At 43.3% G+C, this 18,018-nt stretch overlaps 2 long non-coding RNA genes and 1 other non-coding gene across 3 annotated transcripts; 1 reads left to right on the top strand and 2 right to left on the bottom strand.

Moving 5' to 3' along the window:
• The first annotated feature begins 2,982 nt into the window (after positions 1-2,982).
• On the top strand, positions 2,983-7,521 carry LOC145713845 (uncharacterized). Its single transcript, XR_014136684.1, has 3 exons — positions 2,983-5,048; positions 5,168-5,262; positions 6,290-7,521. It is a non-coding gene; the product is annotated as an uncharacterized LOC145713845 (long non-coding RNA).
• Positions 4,942-5,070, bottom strand: LOC145714767 (U8 small nucleolar RNA). Its single transcript, XR_014136974.1, has one exon. It is a non-coding gene; the product is annotated as a U8 small nucleolar RNA (small nucleolar RNA).
• Positions 7,522-11,833: 4,312 nt separating the features above from the next.
• LOC145713596 (uncharacterized) lies at positions 11,834-16,108 on the bottom strand. The gene is made up of 3 exons (XR_014136641.1): positions 15,941-16,108; positions 14,176-14,215; positions 11,834-12,301 (listed from the first exon to the last, which is right to left on the bottom strand). It is a non-coding gene; the product is annotated as an uncharacterized LOC145713596 (long non-coding RNA).
• Between the last annotated feature and the right edge of the window lie 1,910 nt (positions 16,109-18,018).

The raw sequence follows: 18,018 nt of genomic DNA, 5'->3' as shown, positions 1-18,018 counted from the left end.
CCACACCCAAGTTAAGTAACACATCCTGAACCTGGGAAAAATTTTCTTTAGTTGTACTTGCTAAGCAGCATTATGGATGAATTTGATGTTATTTGTCTGAGAAAGCTGCATATTCTTTGATAACTCCTGAATTTAAAAACCTCATAAAAATAAAAATAAATTAAAAATAAAAATAAATAAAATAGGGGTGCCTGGGTGGCTCATTTGGTCAAGCGCCCGACCTCAGCTCAGGTCTTGATCTCACAGTTTTGTGAGTTCGAGCCCCACATTGCGCTCTGTGATGACAGTGCAGAGCCTGCTTGGGATCCTCTGTCTCCCTCGCTTTCTGCCCTTCCCCTGCTTCCTCTTTCTCTCTCTCTCTCTCAAAAATAAATAAACATTGAAATAAATCTCCCCAGGGGGACGGTGGTATTGTCTGCAGTTCAAAAAAATTAAATCCCGTGATAATTACCATTCATTGAAGACCTCCTGTTTTCCAATTACTCTGCCAAGTGCTTCCTAAGCATTACATTTAGTCCAACAGTCCTACGAGATAGAGCTTATCAGGCATACTTTGCAGTTAAAGTGAACTTTGCAGTTCTCACTACTCCAAGATGTATCACAGGTAATGAAAAACCAGGACACTGGCCTAAGTGCTAAAAGCAGTCCTCGTGAAGGATGGTGAATATGAGAATAAAGCACGGTTGGGGTGTTGTTTGTGGGCCTCGTTTACTGAGTCGCCTCTTGTCCCAGCCCTTTCCAGCCTTACAACATCTGTCCCCTGACTATTCCCCAGTGTGTCCTGCTGTCCTAATTGGAACCTCCTTTGCTGACCAGCTCTTCACTGTGTCTGCTCTAGGGTGCACCCAGCTTCCTGTGATACAGACAGTCCCGAATCACCTGCCCTCCACCTTAGAGCCTTCCACCTCTCTGCAGGTGTACCTGGGAGGTCCTGTCCCTCAGTGGAGCCATAGACCGTGAAGTATATATACCTGATTACTACAGCACCGCCACCCATCCCTACAACAGTATCAAAGTATGTTCCAAATGAGCTGGTCGCTACAGTCCTATTTTGTAAGAAAATACAAAGAAAATACGGGTTCTTGGGATTTAAATGAAGTTAGATGGGGGGGGGGGGAGGTCGGTATAAAGGACACAGATATTGTCAGTAGGATTTTGCAGGAGTGTGTTATTTTGCTGGCCACTGAACACATAAACCAATGACTGAGCTTACTTAGATGGTCAGTTACCAAAGCTTCCCCTTGTAATTTTTTAAGCATGGAAATCACTCTGCAGCAAACATCTACTGACGCTGAATTCCTCAGAACCTAGAGTTCTTCTAGCAGGAGAAAAAATGGTTTCTTGACAGACACACTAACTTTCAACAGCAAAGGCTAAAATAATTGGCCCTCTTTCTGCTGCCTCTTATCTCAGTACTTGCCCCAGAGGCAAATGCTGGGTTGTCTTTGTGCCTCACGGCATCCGTAAAAGTGTCCTGCATGTTCAGTCATGCTGAGGGTTGCCCAGACTCACAACTGAAAGTTTTGACCATGCTGCAATAGAAAGAGAACGTTCTCATCCTACGGAGATTCTAGAATTCATTTAAAAGGTGAGTTCAGAAAGGGGCTATTGAGTGCAAAAGGTGAGCCTTCCTTACTGCGATTTTACGGGATCCTTTTGAAAATTAAATGTGATCCAGTGTTTCAAAGAACGTGCCACATAGCAGGATTGGAAAAATTTGCAGAATTGCGAGGCAAACTGGCCTCCTTAGAAACTCCAAGAGGAGGGTTGTTTTCACAACAAACTTTGATAATTGCTCTTTATCTCTTTGTTGAGCACCTACTAAGTTACAGTTTATGGGAAAGGCTGCAAGCGCTCCTGGACACCATGTCTCACTCTTCTTCCTGGGCTGACGGGGAGACTGCATCCTCACTTAGGGAGAGTCATGTGACTACTGCTGCCACTGACATAGGACCAGAAACAGTATTTGTCACCTCCAGGCCAAGGTATTTGAGAGCCAGTGTGTCTCATCCATGCTTTCTGTTTCATTCAGCAGCCAACCTTGAGACCCTTGTTGAGAAGTGGAATCGTGGGAGCAGCCTGGACACCTGCCAACTCACGTCAGAGTTTATGTGTATGAGAAACAAACTTTTGTTGTTGCTATGATTTTTAATTTTATTTATTAATAGAAAAAAAATTAATGTTTGTTTTTGAGAGAGAGAGACAGCATGAGCAGGAGAAGAGAGGGGCAGAGAGAGGGGGAGACACAGAATCCGAAGCAGACTCCAGGCTCAGAGCTGTCAGCACAGAGCCTGCCCCAGGGCTCAAACTCATGAACCGCGAGATCATGACCTGAGCCGAAGTCGGATGCTCAATCGACTGAGCTGCCCAGGCGCCCCTAATTTTATTTATTTATTTATGTTTATTTATTTTTGAGAGAGAGTGCGCGCGCAAGCCGGGGAGAGTCAGCGAGTGGGGGGACAGAATATCTGAAGCCGGCTCTGTGCGGACAGCAGAGAGCACAATGCGGGGCTGTAACTCACGAACTGAAACGTGAGATCATGACCTGAGCCAAAGTCGCTTCTGACTGAGCCGTTCCCAAACTTTTGTTGTTTTAAGCCCTGGCAGGTTTGCTGTTTTATCACCTATCAGTCACTTTATCTGATTAATGCACAGCTACTATCTTCGTGGTTCGGTATATTTAAATATTTTAATAACAAAGACAATAGTACATATGTTCTTGTAAAAAATTTTGACGATACAGATAAATTACAATATCCTCTTTCCTCAAAATTCAGTCCCCTCTTCAGAGGCATTCACAGTTAACAATCTGATGCGTGTCAGGTTAAAGCTCATCTGAGACTTTTTCATATGTAGATGTGCTATAAAAATACATTGAATTTTTAAGATTTGCAATTAACAGTGTACATGTCGTTTTGCCTCTTGACTTTGACTTAATAAAATGAATGCAAGATATTTCCATGACAGCAGATACAGATCCATCACCCTCTTTTCATGACTCTCTTGAATTCTTTTTTCTTTTGAAGTAGGTTTATTGGGGGGCACCTGGGTGGCTCAGTTGGTTAAGCGTCCGACTTTGGCTCAGGTCATGATCTCACGGTTCGTAGGTTCGAGCCCCACATCAGGCTCTGTGCTGACAGCTCAGAGTCTGGATCCTGCTTTGAATTCTGTGTCTTCCTCTCTCTCTGCCCCTCCCCAGCTTGTGCTCTGTCTGTCTGTCTCTCTCTCTCTCATAAATAAACATTAAAAAACTAATGAGATAGGCTTATTAGGATATACTATACAAAAACCAGCTCATACTTAAAATGTACAGTTTGATGAGGTTGGACATATGTATACATCTGTGAAATCATCATCATGATCAAGGTAATAGACATGTCACCTCCAAAAGGTTCCTTGTGTCCCTTTGGTTGTTTTTCTAAAAGCGCTTCACATGAAATGTCTCAAAATTTTAAGTGCATAATACAGTACACCAGATCTTTAGAACTAATTCGGCCTGCGTATCTGGAACTTTGTATCAACAGAACAACTCCCCCTTAACCCTTTCTCTTGCTCCCTGGTAACCACAGTTCTATTTTCTGATTCTACAAGTATGATGATTTTAGGTACCTCGTGTAAGTGGAACCATGCAGTATTTGTCCTTCTGTGGCTGGCTTATTTCACTTAGCATAATGTCCTTCGGGTTTACCTATGTTGTTGCAAATGGCAGGATTTCCCGTTTATTTTTTATTTTTTTTTACTTGTTAAAAGGTTTGTTTATGTATTCTGAGCAAGAGAGAGAACGAGCGAGAGCTGGAGAGAGCACGTGAGTGAACAGGGGAGGGGCAGAAAGAGAGGGACGGAGAGAATCCCAAGCAGGCTCTGTGCTGTTGGCTCAGGGCCCTACTTGGGGCTCCATCTTACAAACCGTGAGATCATGATCTGAGCTGAAATAGTCAGATGCTTAACCAGCTGAGCCACCCAGGTGCCCCAGGATTTGCCCTTTAAAGCAGAATAAGACACTACTGTGTTGATGCAAAATGAACAAACCTTTTTTTTCTTTTTTAAGTTTTAAAGGAACAGACTTTTTTATTCGAGCCCCAGTTTGGACAGCTGCCCCAGATACACAATCTTCACGAAGAAGAGATCATTCCAGGGAAGGAACATTTGGTGCAGGGTTATATGTTTTGTTTTGTTTTGTTTTGTTTTGTGTTGTTTTGTTTTACATACTTACACATCATCATGACAAAGGACATTATAGAAAGAGACTTTACCTATGTTTTCAGTACGTGCAAGGCTGTGTGAATTTAATCTTGTGGGAACCAGGGAGGTTTTTTTTTTTTTTCTTATCTTTATGTTTGGAATGTTCTTTTCATTGTTTTAGTGAAGCAGATGTATAGTGTTCTGGCCAGAAATAGAGCTCATGCTTCAAGATTTTGCCAAGTCATTTTGACCTTGGTAAATGTTAATGTTCCTTTATTTCATCAACTCTGTGATGCATGTATATATATTTATTAAAATATATATATTTATCATATTTTCTTTATCCATTTCTCTTCAATGGACATTTAGGTTATTTCCATAACTTGGCTATTGTGGATAGTGCTACAAGGAGCATAAGAATGCAGATAGGTCTTTGAGATCCTGATTTCCATTCTTTTGAGTCTCTATACCCAGGAATGAGATTGTTGGATCATATGATAGTTCTAGTTTTAATTTTTTGAGGAAGTTTCATGCTGTTTTCTATAGTGGCTTGCCATTTTACATTCCTGTCAACAGTGCGCAAGGGTCCAATTTCACCACATTCTTGCCAACACTTTTTTTTTTTTTTTTTTAAATAACCATCGTAACTGGTATGAGGTGATATTTCACTGTGGTTTTGATTTGAATTGCCCTCATAATTAGTGATGTTGAGAATCTTTTCTTAGACTTTTTGGCCTCTTAAAGGAGAGATCGTCAGGAAGAAGATAGGAGCAATCAGGGCATTGCAAGTCTTGATTATACAAAGACATTAATCATGGGAACTCAAATCCTCATGTTCCAAGCCCTCCCCCAAAAAGAAAGAACAGGTAAGGATCATCCTACTTATGTTTGTGCAATAATTAATTTGACCATTCTCCTCCTAATGGCCATATAAATTGTTTCCTCACGGACATATAATTGTTTCATTCGTTGCTATGATTTACAGGACTGAAATCAACATCTTTGAACGTGAAATCTGGGGCAAGTGTGCATGCTTTCTCATAGGAAAGATGTAGCAAAGTACAAGCTTGATTAAAGCAGGTGAGTGTAAAGATTGGGACTTTTTATAAGTAATGTTGAACTTCTGTTCCAAAAATGCCATACCACTTCCTAGTCTGGCCAGTTAATGTGTGTGAATGCCTTACGTCCTCAGAGGCATTTTACTTCATCGGACTTTGCAATTGTGGTCAAACTTTGGGATAAACGATAGTGTCTCATGATTGTTCTACTTCCTTTTTTCCAAACAGGTTGAATATAAAATTTAATTAATACAGACTGGGATTTCTGCATTAATGTCTTGAGTGCCTAGATTTTTCTAGGCATACTTTATATTTTGAAATACCAGTAAAACATTCCTCCTTCACTTTGAAAAGCAAGAACTTGACAGAATGATCAGCTGCTGAGCAGTGGAGCCAGGCAGGACACTCTTAGCTAGTGAAGGTCAGAGGTCCTAGCAATTGCCTGAGTCCATGAGACAGAGACCACGGGTAAAATCTCATTTGGAGAGCCCAGGGCAGGCTGGAGGTCAGCATTTTGGATCTGGAGTGGAGCTGAAAGTGCACAAAGAACCGTAAGGAGTGGAGGTGGGAAATCTGGCTAGAGGGTCCAAGAACTTCCGTTAACAGGTTTGGCCGGTCTCTGCAATGCCACCACCAGCTGAAGTTGTGAGGTGGTCTCGATGGGCAGGTCTACTTCATGAAAGGACTAAAGGCATGCCACACACCCCACCCTGCCTCTGAAGTCTCCTGGCCCAAAGTCAGGCAGAATATAGATGGCTTTTTCACATCACCCAGTGATGCTGCACATGCTGGATACCGGGAGGACTCCATCTCTTGGCTACTGTGGTGGTCCACTGCATCCTAGCCGGTGCTGCAGGAGACGGGCGTCTCTCCCGGTCTGCAGTGCCCTGTCCACTGAGTTTGGGGCAGTATGAGTGGGCAGGTTTGGTAAGTGCTGACAGTTGAAACAGGCCAGGAGTACCAGTGGGCAGAGGAAGGCGCCTCCCACTGCAAGGAGATGGAGATTGAGGGGAGGTGTTCTTAGGCCATTTGCCTCCATGATCCCACAGATAAAGGGCTGAGTGTGGACACGTCTGGAAAAGATGCTCCAGGAGGTATCTCCAACTCCGTGTCCTCCGAGCGTCCTCCGTGGTTCCTGAGGTCCTGGCACACCAGAGGCCAGACGCCCCATGGCTGTATTCGGCAGCCTCTATCGCCACCAGGTATCTCTTAGGGTGAGAGGTTGACTCAGAATGCAGACACGAGTAGGGCGGATGGAGGATCTGTCACATTGGCACGGTTTATTAAATTGACCATGGGTGACAGGGATACGTGGAATCCGGAGCTCTGTCTTTATGGTTGTAATAACCTAGAGTTGATGTACTTGAAAAAAATATTCGGTGCTAGCCGTCCCCGGGTTATCACATGATCTGTAGCACAGTGCAAATCACTACCCACTGGTGTAGCATGGGGAGGATTTGTGTTTCTAAGTTGCATATCTAGCCTAAGTGGCAACTGAGTGAGAGTAATGTACAGTGAAGGGGACAAGAAATTAGGTTTACTTGCCTGTATTAGAAATTTAATAGATGTTGTATATTCTCCTGTTAACAGTTTTTCCCCTTTTGTGACTACTGCTTTGTCTTTTTCCACCAATTGTAACACACGTTATTCCTTGCCTCTCCTTCCACGTTTGCATAAGTAAGTCTCATATCCACAGTCTTTATAGAGCTCTGCATTTTATTTTCAGTCACTGCATCTGTCAGAAGCATATTATTACCAGTTGGCCCAACCAACTGCAATCGACCCCAGAAATTGTGTCCTTTAAGGACAGAAAACTGGACACTGGTGGTCACGAATAATTGTAGAAGTTACAGCCTCCCTATTTAAAAGCTTTTCTTTTGAAATAATGTAAGGCTTACAGAAAAATTGTGCAGGGAGTTCCTGTGGCTCTTACAGCAAAGTTCAGTCGAACAAAACTGTTTACATTGTGATAGTTCATTTACCAGAATTTATAAATTTACATTGATAGAGTAGTATTTAACTGCAGTCAAATCCGGATTTCACCAGACTCAAACAGGCAGTCGCTCCTTTTTGTTAGGTTTTGTTTTCTTTGGTATGGTACATAACTAAAGACACTTTTTTCACTTGTATAAATCTGTGTGAATCCTACCAGAATACAGACACAGAAATTCCTAAGAAACCCAGAGAAACTCCCTATGTTCCTTCTTTTGGGGGTTTATTTTGTTTATATTTTTTTATCATGATAAGTGTACTCTTTAATCCCCATCCTCTATTTCGTCCATCCCCCCACCCACCTCCCCTCTGGTAACCATGTGTGTTCTCTATGGTTAAGAGGCTATTTCTTGGTTTGTCTCTTTTTTTCCTTTGCTCATTTGTTTTGTTTCTAAATTCTACATGAGTGAGATCATATGGTATTTGTCTTTCTCTGACTTATTTCACTTAGCATGATACTCTAGCTCCGTCTGTGTCATTAGAGACGCAGGATTTAATTCCTTTTTATGACTGAATAATGTTCCTGTGTGTGTGTCCCACATCTTCACTTATCAGTCGATGGACGCTTGGGCTGCTTCCATAGTTTGGCTATTGTAAATAATGCTGCAGTAAACATCGGGGTGCGTGTATCCCTTTGATTTAGTATATTTATATTTTGGGGGTAAATATCCAGTAGGCTGATTATTGGACAATAGGGTAGTTCTGTTTTTTAATGTTCCTTCTTTATAATCCTTGGCAACCGCTGACCTATTCTATGTTAGTATCATTTTTTTGAAAGTGTTAGACAAATGGAATTAAAAACTACATAATGTTATGAAATGAGCTTTTTCAGTTGGCATAATGTACTGGAGAGATACCCAAGTGGAGAGGAGAAATACTATATCCCTTTTGCTTGCTGAATAGGATTCCCAGTACAACAGTTTATCCCTTTAGCCATTGAAGGAAACAGGAGTTCTCTGTAGTTGGGGCTATTACAAATACAGTTGTTATGTTCATTTGTGTATGGTGTCTTGTGTGAACATTTATTTTTATTTCTCTAGGGTAAATTTTCAGAAAGGGCTTGTTCTGTCATACAGTAAATATATGTTTAATTTTTTTCTTTAATGACCATTATATTTTTGAGAGAGAGAAAGAGAGCACACAATCCAAAGCAGACTCCAGGCTCTGAGCTGTCAGCACAGAGCTCTACGTGGGACTCAAACTCACGAGCCATGAGATCATGGCCTCAGCTGAAGTCAGATGAGTAACCGGCTGAGCCACCCAGGTGCCCCAGTATGTGTTTAACTTCATAAGAAACTAGTAAATCGATTTCCAGAGATCCTAGACCTCTTTACTTTCTCACCATCAATGAGTGACAAACCTAGGTAACTGTTCCATATCCTCATCAGCACTTGAGATTTTCAGTAATTTCTATTTTACCTATTCAAGTAGGTATGTAGTAGTATGTCATCGTGGCTTAAAGTTACATTCTACCAATGGATAATGATATGTGTTTTTTCATCTCCTTGTTTACAATCCATATATTCTCTTTGGTGAATGGTGTGTTTAAGCCTTAGGCCCATTTTCTTTCTTAAGTTCATTTATTCATCTTGAGAGAGAGAACAAGGGGAGGGGAGGAGAGAGATGAAAAGAGAATCCCAAGGAGGCTCTGCTCTGTCAGTGCAGAGCCCAAAGCAGGGCTCAAACTCACAAATACACCTAATTTCTAATTAGACTGTTTCTTACTGTTAAATATAGAGCCCTTTTGGGAGGCGGGCGGAGGTGTGTGCGGGAAGATGCAAGTATTTGATCACGTGGGTGATTTGCAAATATTTTCCCCCGCTATGCGGCGGAGGTGAGCTGTGTGTCTTAAAGATGTTCGGTTCCGTAGCCTGCAATAAATGCATATGACAATATCAACAGAGGAAAAAATTTTTAAAGCTCTGCCCTCTATCTTCCCAGTGTGTCCGGGGATAACCAGTTCCGACTGCTTCATTGTGTGAAGGTGAGAGAGCGCCAGCGACCACTGGTATCAGTATCCACGGGGTTATGTACGCACATCTGAAACCTCCTTAGAGGTAAGTACGGCCCTTTATTATTATTTCCATGTGGTGTAAATCACGCTTAGTAAGGCTAGTATTTTCTCAGCAAACTCGTGAGATGGTGTATATATACAGATGCATGCATTCTCACTAACACACAGAATTGGTAGATACTTGTGTGTGCCGTCGCGGTGAGACTTTATAACCAAGAAGGTAGCTCTGTCGGTGTGGTTCCTGTTGCTCAAATGCAAAACCAGTGTGCATTACCAAGTCAGACACGATGAAAATAATACAAGGAACGCTTCCTGGTGACCTTGTGGGCTGTTTCTGCACACATGGAGCTAGGCTTTTGCCTGGATTTCAGAGAAGTGTATTCTGTCGAGCACTTCTACGGCCCTGTCAGCAAACTAGATGTCACTACGGGTGGCAGGTTCCATGGTGGCAGCAGTTGCCTGAGCCTGGTCTCCGGATGACTCGCCTGGCTGTGAGCTTCATGAAGGGCAGCTACTACCCCACTGAGGAGCAGATCTAGAATTCCTGAATGTAATGGGGGCGTAGGCTGGGAGGAGGCATTTCTTTGGGAGCCCGGGAAGCTCACTACCAGAGATTTGGTGCCGCAGAAGTACCTGGGGTACCGCCAGGTGCCGGCTAGAGACCCACCATGCCCCGAGCTCCTGTGGGGCCCGAGAGCCCATGTGGAGACCGGAAAGAGTCAAGTCCTGGAGGTTTGAGGAAGGCCACTTACAATGTCCACTGTTCCTTCCCATATCAATATCATGAGGCTTTCCAAAGTGGTTTCTTTAGTTTTGTAGTTTGTGGTTGAACACCACAGTCTCGGCGTTCCCTTCCCCACACACACCCCTTCCCTTCTCTAGCAACACACCACACCACACTACCCTTTCCCTTCTGTGTCCACACACCCACAGGGCTCTGCTCTCCTTTCCCATCTTCTCCCTGCCCCTTCCTTCCGTGCACGTGCTGCAATATCCCCTCCTCTCTCCTTTCCCTCGTGTCCACACACTGACTGCACTTTCCCCTCTTTCCCACCCTCCACACACGAGCTACAGTATCCGTTCCCATCCTCCTTACCCCGTCACCACCTACACTACACATTTCCTTCTCTTCCCTTATCACACACACTGCACTCTCCCTTTTCATCTCTTCCCTTCCCTGCCTTGCCACATACACACTACCCCTGTCCTTCCTTTCCTTCTCTTCCTGCACACACACAATGCACTGCCCTTTCCCTTCTCCACACAACCCCCCCCCCCCGACACTACATGGCCTCTTCTCATTTTCCCTTCTCCCCACAAGCTACTGTGGCCCATTCCCTCTATTCTCTTCCCTTCTTTTTTTCTACATGCACAGACAACACTATCCTCTCCCTTTCCTTTCCTCCCCTAGAAGAGTTCTAGTGTGCGTGTGTGGACGAGTGCAGAAAGAATCCCTTCCTTTCCCTTCTCTACCCACTCCACTTCCTGTCTCCTTCCCTTCCGTTCGACACGCACACCCTACACTATGTTCCCCTTCCTCCCACCCCTCATCCTAACACACAAGGGCACTGTCCTTTCCCATTTCCCCTTCCATTCCCTCTCACCCACACTACTCTGTTGTCTCCCTTCCCCTCCCCTCCCCACCCCACACCACACTATCCTCCATGTACGTGTTTTACTCCTCCCTCCTTCTCCCCCGCACACTACCCAGTCCCTTCCTTTCCACAGTCACGCACTACACTATCCGTTCCCACCTCCACGCACTACATTATCCCCTCCGTTCGCTTTCTTAATGTTCCTTTTTTCCTACACACATATTCTAACTTGTCTTCCCTTCCCACCTTTTCTCTACATCCACCCACACATACACACTACGCTGTTCTTCTCCCTTCCCTTCTCCACACGAACTACTCTCTCTCCCCATTTTTCCCTTCCCCACATACACCAGACTGTGCTATTCCTTCCCTCTCGTGTGTTACCTTCTGTTTTCTACATAGACACTATACTCTAGCTTTCCTTTCCTCCCTTCTTCCGCACAACACACACTCCCCGCTACTCCTTCCCTTCTCTGCACACACACACTACACTGTACTTTTCCATTTTCCCTCACCCAAACTGCAGTATCCCTGCCCCCCCCACTAAATTGTGCATTCCACGCCCCTCCTTTCCTTTGCACACACATTTACATTGTCCCTTCCCTGCGATTCCCCTTCTTCACACACGTACCACTATGCTATCCCTTTCCTACAGACACATACACACGCTCCCCCATCCATCCTGTTCCCTTTTCCTTAACCACACATACATACACTATTCCTTCCCCAAACCACACACTACCCTATTTATTCACTTCTCTCCTCTCCTATATACACACAAGACACCACAGTATCCCTTTCCTTCTTTCTCTGCTCCCCCCCAACTCCACTGTCCCTTCTCTTTCCCCCTCCACACTTACATACTACATTGTCTGCTCCTGGCCCTTCTTTCCACATATACACACATTATACTGTCGCTTATTGCCCCCAGCACACATCCTATACACGAACTTTCTTTACCACCCTCCCCCACCACACGTACGGTCTCCCTTCCCTTCTCCACACAGAGATACTACATTGTACTATAGTTTCGTGTTTTCCCTCCCCTTCCCTCCCCACCAACACTACAGTGTCCCTCTCAGCACACAAACAATAGACTACCTCTCTTCTTCTCTCTTGCCATTCTCTTTGTGGTCTTTTGTTATGCAGAAGACGTTCAGTCAACTCTTAGTTCTGCCTAGGAAGGAACTGTTCTATAAATAGGTGTAGATTAGGTGTCTCCAAGGAGAAGGTGAGTTCAGAGTCTTTCTGTGTTGCCATCTTGGGCCAGAACTCTCATTGCTGGGTGTCGGGTTTAAGAGTAGGAGATCGGTAATTTCAAAAGAAACTTGGGAACTCTTCCCCCTTATTTTAGGATCTCAAACAGGATATTGCCTGCATTGAGTAGGTATTTCTCTGGAAATTTGTTCCTCTTGAAAGGTCGCTGACTCATGGCTTCCTAATACTTTCAGTCCATCGCTCTGTAAAATTAAAAGATGCATATGTGAATTGGCTTAGCTTATCTAAGAAAGTAGGAGAAATTAAAACTTGAATTAGTTAACATGTTCATTGGCTCATTTATTCTCTAACCAGTCACTGAACATGTGCTCTTTGGAAGACATGTAGGTATTCTTGGGTCGCTATGGATTTTGTGTCTAAGAGCAGTTGGAAGCTGTGTCAGGGTAGTATAAAAAGGATGGAAGAGATTCAATTCCAGGTGAGAGCAGCTAAGTGTCCTTCTGGACATTTGGGAAACCAGTTTTTCAGTGGAAGGGATGTTTCAACCTTAGCTATGTGGTAGGTGAGGTCAGGCTGTGGGAGACCCTCAGATTGTGTGGCTCAGCGTGGAGAGATTTAAAGAATAAAATGTAGAATGGCTCTTCATACTCTGTTTTTAAAATGTTTTTAAATGTTTGTTTATTTTGAGAGAAAGAGATAGGGACAGAGAGAATTGTAAGCAGGCTCCACTCTCAGGGCAGAGCCCAATGTAGGGCTCCATCCCACGACCATGAGATCATGACCTGAACCAAAATCAAAAGTCAGATGCTTAACTGACTGAGCTACTCAGGGACCCGCCCCCCCCCCCCCCCACCAGTTACTCTTGAATTCCGGATAAACTAGAAAGAAAGTTTCCATTGGGGGAAGAAGCAAGGTAGGTGCTATAAGTACTTGTCTCATGCATTTGATCACGGTGAGTGAAGTAATTGTTTTATATTCTCAACTGCAAATACATGCTATCTTCCATAAAAAAAGGAAAGATAAGGGGCGCCTGGCTGGTTCAGGTGGTAGAGTATGTGACTCTGGACCTCACGGTTGTGAGTTAGAGCCCCATGTTGGGCATAGAGATTACTTAGCTCCAAGGGTGGATGCAAGAACCCACAAGATGGAGGTGACAGCCAGGGAAATTATCCGTAGGCTTTGAAATCTAATAAGGAACTGACAATATTTACTCAATGGTATTTCAGAAGTGCTACTGTCCACTGCCTCTTGTACCTCCCATTTGCTTATTTCTGAACAAGAGTGTCTCCGATCCTGCCATTGCACATTGATGTGTCAGAACAGATGACCTGTCTCCTTGCTTCCTAGGTCCACAAATAGGGTTTTACTCTGCTTAATAAACTTCCTCCCAAGAGCCTCTTCATCTACAGCTACACTTAGAGATTTAGATGATGAGACTTGGATTTCGAGCTGATGTAACAGGATAAGACATTTGGGGATCTTGGGCAAGTTTCGCATAAAGTAGGGACATGAGATGTTGGGCCCCACAGGGTGGACTGTGGCAGACACAATCCCCTTATAACGAAGGCGATCAGATGTCATCCCCATGATTACATCACATTCTAAGTGTTGGGTAAATAATTAGAAACACACTATTATGCGGACTCAAAAATTTGTCTCCACAAAATATATATAAAATAAAAGCCAATTGGACTTAGTAGGGAGAGACCTTTCTTCATAAAGAATTAACGCAAAGGTGGAAAGGGAACTACAGTGGGGAGAATGTCAAGCAATAGTTAGGCAAAAAGAGTTTTCCTTTTGGAGAGAGGAGTGCACAAAGCTAGAGAGAACTGGATACAGGGAAGCAGGACAGAGGGTGGTGTGAATGGATGGAAGATCGGAGAATATTTTACCCTGAGGCCAGCCTGTTCACAAGAAGGGTTGTAGCTGGCTCTGGTGAGGGTGGGCACGGAGGGGAAGAAAAGCTTAACCAATGTTGGGCTAATAAGCATTTTGTTTCGATGGGATCAGTGTCGACAAGCACTTGAGCTAACTATTTATGAGGCCAACAACGGGATTTTTGAGGATCTGTGTCTGGCCTTGTCATAGGTAAACAAAGGAGCGCCCTGAGTCTTACCTAAGTGATATGGAGGATGGATTTTGAAGCAAGCGGTTTCCTGGAACACAAAGAACGTGCGAACTGCCTCAATTTGACTGTTTTCCCGGATCAGAGGGCTCAGGTAACATTCAACATTATCATGTGGGAAAGAACAAAGTTTTATTAATGAATAAGTATTAAGCCGGACTAGGATGTACATCCCAGGCAAGCAGACAAAGCCAAAAAGAAATCTTACTCTTCTATATTGCCAAGCAGATACAACCCATTATACACACGTTCTTAAGAGAAAAGATAACTAATCCCCAAGTAAGAGGACTTGATGTCTCCATTTGTCACACATATTTCTTCCTAAATGTACTTTTCTGGGATGTAAAATTGGTAAGAAGCTTCTTTAGAAAAAGTGTAAATAGAAAACCTTTTTCTTTTTAAGGCTAAAGTAAGTGCTATTTAAAAAGAGGTGGGTCAGGGCGCCTGGGTGGCTCCTTTGCTTAAACGTCTGACTCTCGGTTTTGGCTTGGTCATGATGTCACGGTTCCTGAGTTTGAGCCCCACATCCGTCTCTCTGCTGTCAGCACAGAGGCTGCTTCGGATCTCCTGCCCCTCCCCTGCTCTCTCAAAATAAATAAACTTAAAAAAAAAAAATAAGGCAGGGGAAGTCTCATTCCCTTTTGACACAAAAAGAATAAAACTTTTTAGTTTTTAATTTACTTATCCTGATAATACCCCCCTTTGTTACCGAAAACTAGTAGAAGTACAGTTTTAGAAATCGTCTCATTGCCATTTCTACCTTTCTCTGGGCAAATTGCAGCCATCTATATAGCCAACAAGTCGTTAGTAAATTATAAAGCGATGCAATTATAAAAATAAGGTAGGATAAATTCAGTACATTACTTGCCTTGGGGGAAAAACTTTAAATATATCATACTAATAGTTAATAGTTAAAGCATATTCTTGATTATCAACGTGTGAAACTTCTTCATCATACATTAATTTTACAAACTGTTGTGATGCTTTATTGCTTAAGCTTTCAAATAATTAACTATCTGAGTAGTATTTAGTAAATCCTTATAAAATATTACCCAATCCAAGCCTAAGGGGAGCAGGTGATTAATTAGCATACCTGCTGTTCTTTGTTATTAGCATAATAAAGTTAGGCCTTAGTCCCCTTGTGCAGGGACATCCACTAACGACTAACGAAGGGAACCACCACACGTGTAAAAGATCACGGCCTCTTTCCTTCCAGGACTTGATTTGATGTAGGGAAGGATAAAGAAAAGCAGGGGAGCAGGGAGGGGGGGTAGCTGAGAAAGGGAGGAGGGTTCTGTGAGAGAAAAAGTCCCTTTCATTCTCATTTCCTCTTCCATGGTTTCCAATTTTTCCTTCTGGCTATTCAACTCATATTTAACTTTCCTGTAAGAATGATATGAATTCCATACATACCAATAACTCATTTGGTTGAGATGAGGACCTTTTGAGAATCTCTGCAAATACATTAATTTATACAAATTAAAAGACGTGCCCTCGGGCCACTGCAAGAGGAGATATCTTACAGGTACACCATTCCTTATGTGACAGATTACATGTTAAAGACAACCATAGGCAACATTCCCAGCTTCTCTTATTTTCCATAATCAAAGCTAATGGTGATCCTGGGAGTTTAGAGCCCACATTATCATGCTTTTTTAATAATAAAATCTTGAATTCAGAGAGGTTGGTTTCTCTGACAAGTATTCCAAAAGAGCAGAGAGCTAGAAGGAAGACTTTATAAGTGAAGGTCTCTTACTTGAGTCTTGTGGGTCCACAGAACTTCTGCGTATTCACTCAATTTAGGAACTTCCAGAAGTCATCCTCATTTCCAAATCTGTGGCGGTAGTTAATGAAAAACAAAATCTCCTGCCAACTCAGAAAGGCCTCTCCACAAAACATAGGAAAGAGAGAAAACAGTTTTATTATTTAATAAGCACTGAACCAGAATGTGATACCCATCACAATGCTAAAGAGATTGCTGAGACAGAAAGAGATCTCACCCTTTTATGCAGCCAGATATAACCCATTACATCCGTGATCTTAAGATAACAGTAACTATTCCTCAAGTAAGAGGACTTTACAGCACCATTTACTACACCTAGTTCATCCTAAATTCACCTGGTAATTTGGGGGTGGGGGAGAGTATCTTTGTTAGCTAAATGCCTTTATCCAAATGGAAGAAAAAAACTCATTTCTTTATGACAGAAGACAGGTGCTGAAGTTGAAAATCTCAGGGAGACTGGGAGATAGGGGTGCTGTCTTACTTAATGTTTACGTTTCAAGGGACTGACTCCCACTTACTTAAGAATAAATTCCTGGGCTGTAAGTTGGCAAGAAGCTTATTCAGCTTTTAAGAGTTACAAAGATCTCAATGAAGCAGAAAAAGAATTTACAAGTTTTTTGTTTGATTTTTCAGAGAGAGAGAGCACATGTGAGCGAGAGGGAGAGAGAGAATATCTTAAGCAGGCTCCATGCTCACCATGGAGCCTGGCAGGTGGCTCGATCCCACGACCCTGTGATCACGACCTGAGCCAAAATCAAGAATCAGATGCTCAACTGATGGAGCCGCCCAGGCTTCTTGTACCAGAAAGAATGAAATTTTATTTTTTTTAATTGAGGTATAATTGACAAATATTTTATCAGTTTCAGGTGTACAACATGATTCGATATTGGTACTTTTTTCCTATTTTAAATTTTTATTCACCCTTATGTTTATCAAAGGGGGAATGGGACTCCTCTGAGTGGATATTATGTAAGACTCCATTTTGCTAGCAGAAATGTTCTTGCTTTGCTGGTGGCCCTGAAGAAAAACCCTGTCATGCCGGAAAGTACCTGTGGAGAGGGCCGGTGTGGAATGGGCCACATGTCACAAAATTGCAGGCCGGCCTCCAACCAAGAGCCGGCAACAACAACAAGAATGACGTAACCACAAAAACTTTTTAGCACCAATGCCAACAAAGCGAGTGAGCTTGGATTCATCTCTAGTTTGGTCTTCAGATGAGAACACGGCTCCAACGACACCTTTGATGCAGTCAGTGATACTTTACCACAGGGAGCACAGTTGATTTTTAGCTGGACATCTTACACAGAGAAACTGTGAGATAATAAATTTGCGTTTATGCAGCTACATTGGTGATGGTTTGTTATGCAGCAAGAGTAGAAAATGAATACAAGAAGAGCCAACCATATTTACCTAGATATTAACTCTTTCTTTGGGTCTTTCTTCACCCCTTGTATCCCCAGGTTCTAAGCCGGAAGTGGTTACCTGCTGACAGGAAAAACTGGTTCGTGAAACATTTGAGTAAGTAAGTGGGAACCGTTTGCTCCGTGGACGTTGGAGGTACCTGGAAAGAAGAATGGAGAGCAAAGGTGAAGGCGGGCCTTGTTCTGGGCTGAGAGCTGCCTACCATCCTGAGTGTGTCAAGGAGATAACCAACACAGCATCCTCCTCCTCCACTTCCCCTTAACCTCAGACCCTGTAGACTTATTTCTGGGTGACTCTTTGCACATTGAAGGATAGGCTGTCAGAATAAAGTCTTTCTCACTACAATTCCAAATACCAGTTAGACGGTGGAAAGTCCCCATTTACACACGTCTGGGGCACAACCTGCCCCTACTGGTGGGAGCACACTTGCTAGAGGAGGCGGCACTCCCGGCGAACATATCCACGGCTGTCTGCCCCCCATCACCGTGGAATCACCATCACTCGCTGCTTCCTGACTTCCCTCGGCTCAGACTAGCCCTGATGACAACAAGGAGACAGATCTCCTCCTTGTACCCTAAGTACCGTGAACCCCGGTGTGGCTCTCGGTGTGAGGTCACCCCTGATAAAGA

Source organism: Panthera onca, chromosome X, assembly GCF_046562875.1.
Source record: "Panthera onca isolate mPanOnc1 chromosome X, mPanOnc1 haplotype 2, whole genome shotgun sequence".
In the NCBI taxonomy this organism is placed as follows: domain Eukaryota; kingdom Metazoa; phylum Chordata; class Mammalia; order Carnivora; family Felidae; genus Panthera; species Panthera onca.
The sequence above is the reverse complement of the archived record's forward strand: the minus strand, read 5'-3'. Positions and strand labels throughout refer to the sequence as shown.